This window comes from Kogia breviceps, chromosome 20 (genome assembly GCF_026419965.1).
Source record: "Kogia breviceps isolate mKogBre1 chromosome 20, mKogBre1 haplotype 1, whole genome shotgun sequence".
In the NCBI taxonomy this organism is placed as follows: domain Eukaryota; kingdom Metazoa; phylum Chordata; class Mammalia; order Artiodactyla; family Physeteridae; genus Kogia; species Kogia breviceps.
The window spans coordinates 13,151,459-13,157,959 of NC_081329.1; positions in this window are offsets into that span (position 1 = coordinate 13,151,459).

Consider the following 6,501-nt stretch of genomic DNA (forward strand, 5'->3'; position numbering starts at 1 on the left):
AGGAAGAAACAATAAAAACAAAAGCAAGCAAGCAAACAAACAAACAAAACCCCCAAATCAAAAAACTGGAATGGCATTAAGGCCTTAGCTACTGTCCTACCTCATCAAAGACTCAGGGAAACTTTGCTCCATTCTGATGAAGAGGCATGTTCCCAACCGGTCCTGTTCACACCCACTTCTCCCTTTACCTTGTGGGTCCTGCCTTGTCCTCTAATATCCCTTTCTTATGGGCTTTTCCCACATCCTCCATCAACCTGAGTCAGAATGGGCCTTTCCCTGTCCTTGTGCGAGAGAATTTTCTACATTCTGGTTAATGTCTTCAAAATTCGCCTTTAGAGAAGTGACCTACTGCCCCGCGGCTCCAGCAGCAGTGAACGGGGGTCCTGTGCCGAGGCGATGGCTTCCGTTCTTAGCCGGCCTCTCCGTGAGACGTCCTGAGGCTGCCGGGTACCATGAGGAAGGCTTCTCTGGGGGCCTCTCCCTACATCCAACCCATTTCCCTCACGGGATATGTAAACGAGTGCTCACTCGCCAGAGCGGGGAAAGCGTCTATTTTCCCTTCTGTACTTCCCAAAGCCATCGACAAACTGAAACTGACTCTTCTGAGCAATTTTTCAATTAGGAATGTGCCCGTGTGTGTGTGTGTGTGTCTGTCTGTCTGTCTGTCTGTCGGGGGGTGGGGGGAGAAGAGTTGGGGAGAGAGACAGAGAGAATGAAAAGGAAAATTTCCGGTAACCACAATACTTAACACACACTCAGCCTCCCTGACTCTCTTGATCCCTCATCTTCAGATATAGTTTTAATTTCCTAGGGTTTCAGGAACAAACTGCCACTAACTGACTGCTTCACAACACAACAGAAGTTCTTTCTTTCACAGTTCAGAAGGCTAGAAGCCTGAAATGCAGGTGCCCCCTCTGAGGCCCTCAGGGGAGGGTCCTTCCTGGCCTCTTCCCGCTCTGGTAGCGCTAGGCCTCCCTTGGCTTGTGACAGCACCACCCTGATCTCTGCCTCTGTCTTTACATGGCCTTGTCCCCTGTGTCTCTCTGCCTCTTCCCACAAGGACACCAGTCATACTGGATTAAGTGCTCACCCAACTGTGTAAAAGTATGTGCTGCATGAAGTATAGAAGTTATTGTCATTATCCATTTAGTTGAGACTTTCCGAGAAGAGACTATATTCAAAATACCCCCTGCAGCAACTGGCACAAAACAGATATTCAATAAACAGTTGTCTCTCTTTTGCCCTTGAGCATCAGACAATTTTATCATAAACGTAGTACATTGTGGTGGGATTCCCAGGTGGAGATTATCACTGTGCATATATGTGTTTGTTTTACTTGCTCTTTCTAAAGAGGTGTCAACATTTATCTTTTATCTACTGAGGCAGCTTCCCCACTGCACCCAACACCCCCAGGGAACGTGTGGCACACTTTGTAACTCCAAGAAAGTTTTAAAGGACACTATGCTGTACCCAGGCAGAAATTTCCATATCTTGTGAGGATCTGTGTTACTGCTCGGACATTGTGAAATAAACAGTCAAGTGGCACTCGAGACCTTGGTTGGGAAGGTACCTTAAAAAAAGAATACAGGGGGGCTTCCCTGGTGGCGCGGTGGTTAAGAATCTGCCTGCCAGGGGACATGGGTTCCAGCCCTGGCCCGGGAAGATCCCACATGCCGCGGAGCAACTAAGCCCGTGTGCCACAAATACTGAGCCCGCATGCCACAACTACTGAAGCCCGCGTACCTAGAGCCTGTGCTCCGCAACAAGAGAAAGCACCACAATGAGAAGCTCGCGCACCGCAACGAAGAGTAGCCCCCGCTCGCCACAACTAGAGAAAGCCTGCGCGCAGCAACGAAGACCCAATGCCGCCAAAAATAAATAAATAAGTTAATTAACTTTTTTTTAAAAAAAGGATATTACAATATGTCCCTCTTGTGGAGTGCCTGCTGTGTGCTTTACTCCTTGTACCACCATGCGAGATAAGGTATTATTATTACCATTATAACTTAATATCATGTTGTTGCTTTTACAGGGGATTAAAAAAAAAAGAAAGAAAAGACAAAAAGTTTTACAAGTATTTTCTGCTCAATTCTCCACTTTCCCTCTAGATGGCACTTTGATACCTCCTTTTGCCACATTTTAAACCATAGCATCTGTACCGAATGCATTTAATTTATAAGTAAACAAATTCTATGTATGTATAGTATCTGGAAACATTAGATCAAATCAACTGCTTCAATTCAAATTCGCTTGACTTTTCAAATATAATTGTTGTAAATATCGAGTCCCTAGACAGTAGTTTGTCCTTTAAACCACGTGCTCCAGACGCCCCTCCCCGCCGCCCCCGCTTTGGGGACTTTGCTTCCCCTTAGTGACTAACTACAGGAATCCTCACTGGTGGATGGCGCTGGGTCCTGGGTACCAAGGTGTGCTCCCGAAGACCTCTAGGACTGCAGAGGGAGTGCTCACCCGTCTGCCCCCAACCATCCCCGTTGTCACTTGCCACCTTGCTGAGTCACAAGGCTCAGGACTTTTTGCCGTCTCTCTGGGGCTTCCCTTCAGCTGCTGCAGCGCTTTCTACCACCCGGCAACCGTCTGGTCATTTCCAGTCCCTTCCCACCCTTGCTTTGCTCCACATGTGAAAGGAATCCCCTCCCTTAATTACTCAGAGTATTGTAAAGATCACGTTGCAATATTTAAAACAAACAAGCAAAAACCTTTGAGTTCTGAGGGCTTGGTGATAGGGAAAAAAAAGAAAAATACACCTCCCCTCAACACACACACACACACACACACACACACACACACACACACACCACGTTTGGAAGTGGATGGAGATACAATCACTCCAAGACTCCGTGAGTCAAGTTCCTCCTCCTCAAGGTTTCCCTTCTGGCTGTGTGTTTCCCTGGCCCGCCAGCTTGCAGAGACCAGCTGGCTTGGGGCTGAAGCTTACACTATTTCGCGACTTCGACAAAGAAACACTCTTAGGGACAGAATGTCCATCAGTATTTGGGTTTGTCCACTATGTGTGGACAGAGAAAAGGCTTGGGCTACAAATCTGCCCTGACTTGTGGACAGTGTCTAGTAACTCGGCCAGCTGACTAGCGACTTCAAAAAAATTTTAAAAACTGATGCGAAGAAAATCTAGGGAAGAGCGATGTAGGTTCAAGTCTTGGAAAGGGCACTGTGTGAAATCGTCAGAGCTTCCACGTGTGCCCACCAGAGGGCGCAGCAGTTAGTCTGTGAACGGAAGACTAATTCTAGACTACAGTCTAGAATTGAGAAATTTCTTGGAAGACTTAAATGTCATTCCCCTCGCAGTCTTTTTTGTATTGCAGTTTTTTTTTGTATTGCACTTAAGTCTTTCATCCATCAGGAACTTATTTAGGGATATGGTATGTAGAAGGGGGTCAGTTTTCCCCACATGGATAACCAACTGTCCCAGGGCTATTTTGAAAATTTGATCCTTTTCTCAGTTATCTGCAGTGCCACCACTTTCTCATTTCGGCTTTTCATATATGTGTTAGTCTTGTTCTCGGCTCTTTATTGTGTTCCTCTTCTCAGTTTGTTGATTTTAGTGTCAGCACCACATTTTCTTAATTGACCATTGCTTTGCAATATGTCTTCATCTGTGGTAGAAAATGATTTCTCAAATTCTCTTTCTTCAGCATCTTGTCTATTCTTATGTGTTTGCTACTCCATGTTAATTTTAGAACCATATTGTCAAGTTTCTCAAACAAAAAAAAAGAAGAGAAAGAAAAAACAGAAACTATAGGCGTTTGACTGGAATTGGGTTGAATCTAGATTAATTCAGAGAGTGTATACAGTATACTATTGAGTCTACTGCTTGGAGCTTTATGATATTGAGTTTTCCTACCCAGGAACATAGACTTTCTCCATTGCTTTTGTCTTTATTATTGTCTTTCAGCAGTTTTTTAGTGTTTTCCATACTATTTTTAAACATCTCTCGCTAGATGTATTTCTGAGCATCTGGCTTTTGTGGAAGATTTTACTTGTAAAGCCACCTGGGCCTGTAATTTCTCTGTGCAAAAAATTTTGATTACAGAGTCAATCACTTTAATGCAAAAATATTTGGTTTAATTTAATATTTGAGAAGCCTGAGTGGTTGCAATGTTTTTCTCTAGAGAGGAAATGCGTCTTCTTTTGCCACGAGCCAGGGAGCACTCTGACGGAGAACCACTTCCGCTGCGCGGAGGCGGGGGTGGGAGGGGAGTGTGGTCCTGGGCTACCACCCACCTTTCTGGTCCTGACTGCTGCACCTTCGAGGGACTTGGCTTTTATGTGAAGACAACTTAGTACTTACAGCTCTGAAAGATGTTTAACGCAGGACGTAGGTGTTTCCCAGTGAAAGGGCCCCTCAGAATATCTAGTCTGACATTCGGCCCAAAGCAGACATCGCAAGGTTGACTCTCAGGAGGCCACTTAGCATCATTCATGGCTCCCAACTGCTACAAAAAATAATTCAGGAATGTTGATCCTGATGGAAGGTGGCTGAAGCGGCTTCTTTTCTATTTGGAGGGTATGCTTCTTTGAGGTCGGCCTTGATGAAGGCATCCCTTGACACTGCTGCCACCCCCTCTGGTCTTCCACACATCTACGAATGGGGGAGTGGTGAAATGAGGCTATTTCAACCCGACAGTGATGCCTGTGGGAGTGCTTAATGCATTTAGGCACCATATAAAGTCATGTGATTCCTAGTTTTTCTCATCAAGGTACTCACTTTTGCTGAAAGAACAACCTTGTAGATGGTTATTGAACTCCAGTGAGGTCTGCATGTCACAGCCTTGACCTTGGGATGAGCAGCGATGCTATTGTTTGTGATGAGGCTCCAATCTCTCCTCGGCTCTCCTCTGTTTATGTGGACCTGCACTTGAGCATCTCTCGAACATTTTTTCGGAGAGTTCCTGTCACCCACCACCCCTGAAATGAACAACTATGCCTTATTCAACTCTATGTCAACCACTCAGGCTGGCAAATGTTTGGTGTACTCAACTCTTCAAAGAGTGGGGGAGTGAGGAGTACAGCTTGTCCCCTTTCTACATAGTCTTGGTTATACATACTGTTTAAAATCAGATGTAACATGATCCGACCTACTCATTTGTAACTTGGCTTATATATAACCTTTCACTGAGTACGACAAATAAGTTCAAGCACAAATACCTTTGGGAGCATCACCCGCAGGAAGATATAAACTCGGCAAGTAGACGAACTGCAGCTCATTCTAAATGTCAGAAGCCTGTCTGGAAATCACTCGTCAGCCTCATTTGAGAGGTGAGCTCCGCCTACACAATGCCGCCTAATTAGCACTCATGCTTTTGTTCTCTCTGATTTTACACTACCTGCATATACAGTCTGGATTCTATCTTATCTAATTCGTGACATAGTTTTCACCATTTATTCTTTCAAATAACAAACATATAATGATTTCACTAAGTGTACACTATGCTGGGTATCAGGAATAAAATAAAATAAAATAATAAAATAATAAAATAAAATAAAAAAAATAAAATAAAAAAATAAAAAAAATAAAAAAAATAAAAAAATAAAAAAAATAAAAAAAATAAAATAAAATAAAATAAAATAAAATAAAATAAAATAAAATAAAATAAAATAATAAAATAAAATAAAATAAAATAAAATAAAATAAAATAAAATAGACCAGGTACTTACCCTACGGGATCTCAGAGTCTCCAGGAAGAGACACATAGAGTTGTAGGAGCGTGAAAGGTACTTTGAAAGAGGTACATACACAATACCCAGGACAATCACTGAGAGTAATGAATCCTGCCTGACAGTCAAGAAAGGCTCAACAGAAGAAATTATATTTGAGTCAGATGGCAAAAAAATATGCAGAAATTTTCCACGATGAGCACAAGAGGAACGCCTCAGGTGAAGGGGCAATTGTGACGCGGTGGCTATGGGGACAGTGGGTTGGAAAGAGAAAAGCACGGACTCACATTCTGGCCCCCTGCTCCTTGCGCTTTCGTTGAAAATCATTCTCCTCTGAGAGAATAATTTCTTCTTTGCAAATTAGGCATAATTACCTATCACACAAAGCTGTTGTAGGTTTGATTGAGATAAATTTAAAAGTGCCTAGCATAGTACACTGGCTCATAAAAGTCAGTCAAAAAGTGGTAGCTTTAACTCACAAAGACAAATACGTCATGATAAATCATCGTCAAGAAATGAATTGCAGGTCAATCATTGTTTTTAATATTTTCCAATGAAGTGCAAAGTGTTCAGAGACCCATCTCTCATTGCTAATTTACCACTGCTTTTTAATCTGATTCTAAAAAGATTCTAAAAAGGAGGAGAGGAGAGAGTTTTTTCTTCCCCCACACTTCAATTCATCTTAGTTGTGATTCACCGTCACATCAAGCAATGGTGATTTTTTTTTTTTTTTTTTTTTTGCGGTACGCGGGCCTCTCACTGCTGTGGCCTCTCCCGTTGCGGAGCACAGGCTCCGGACGCGCAGGC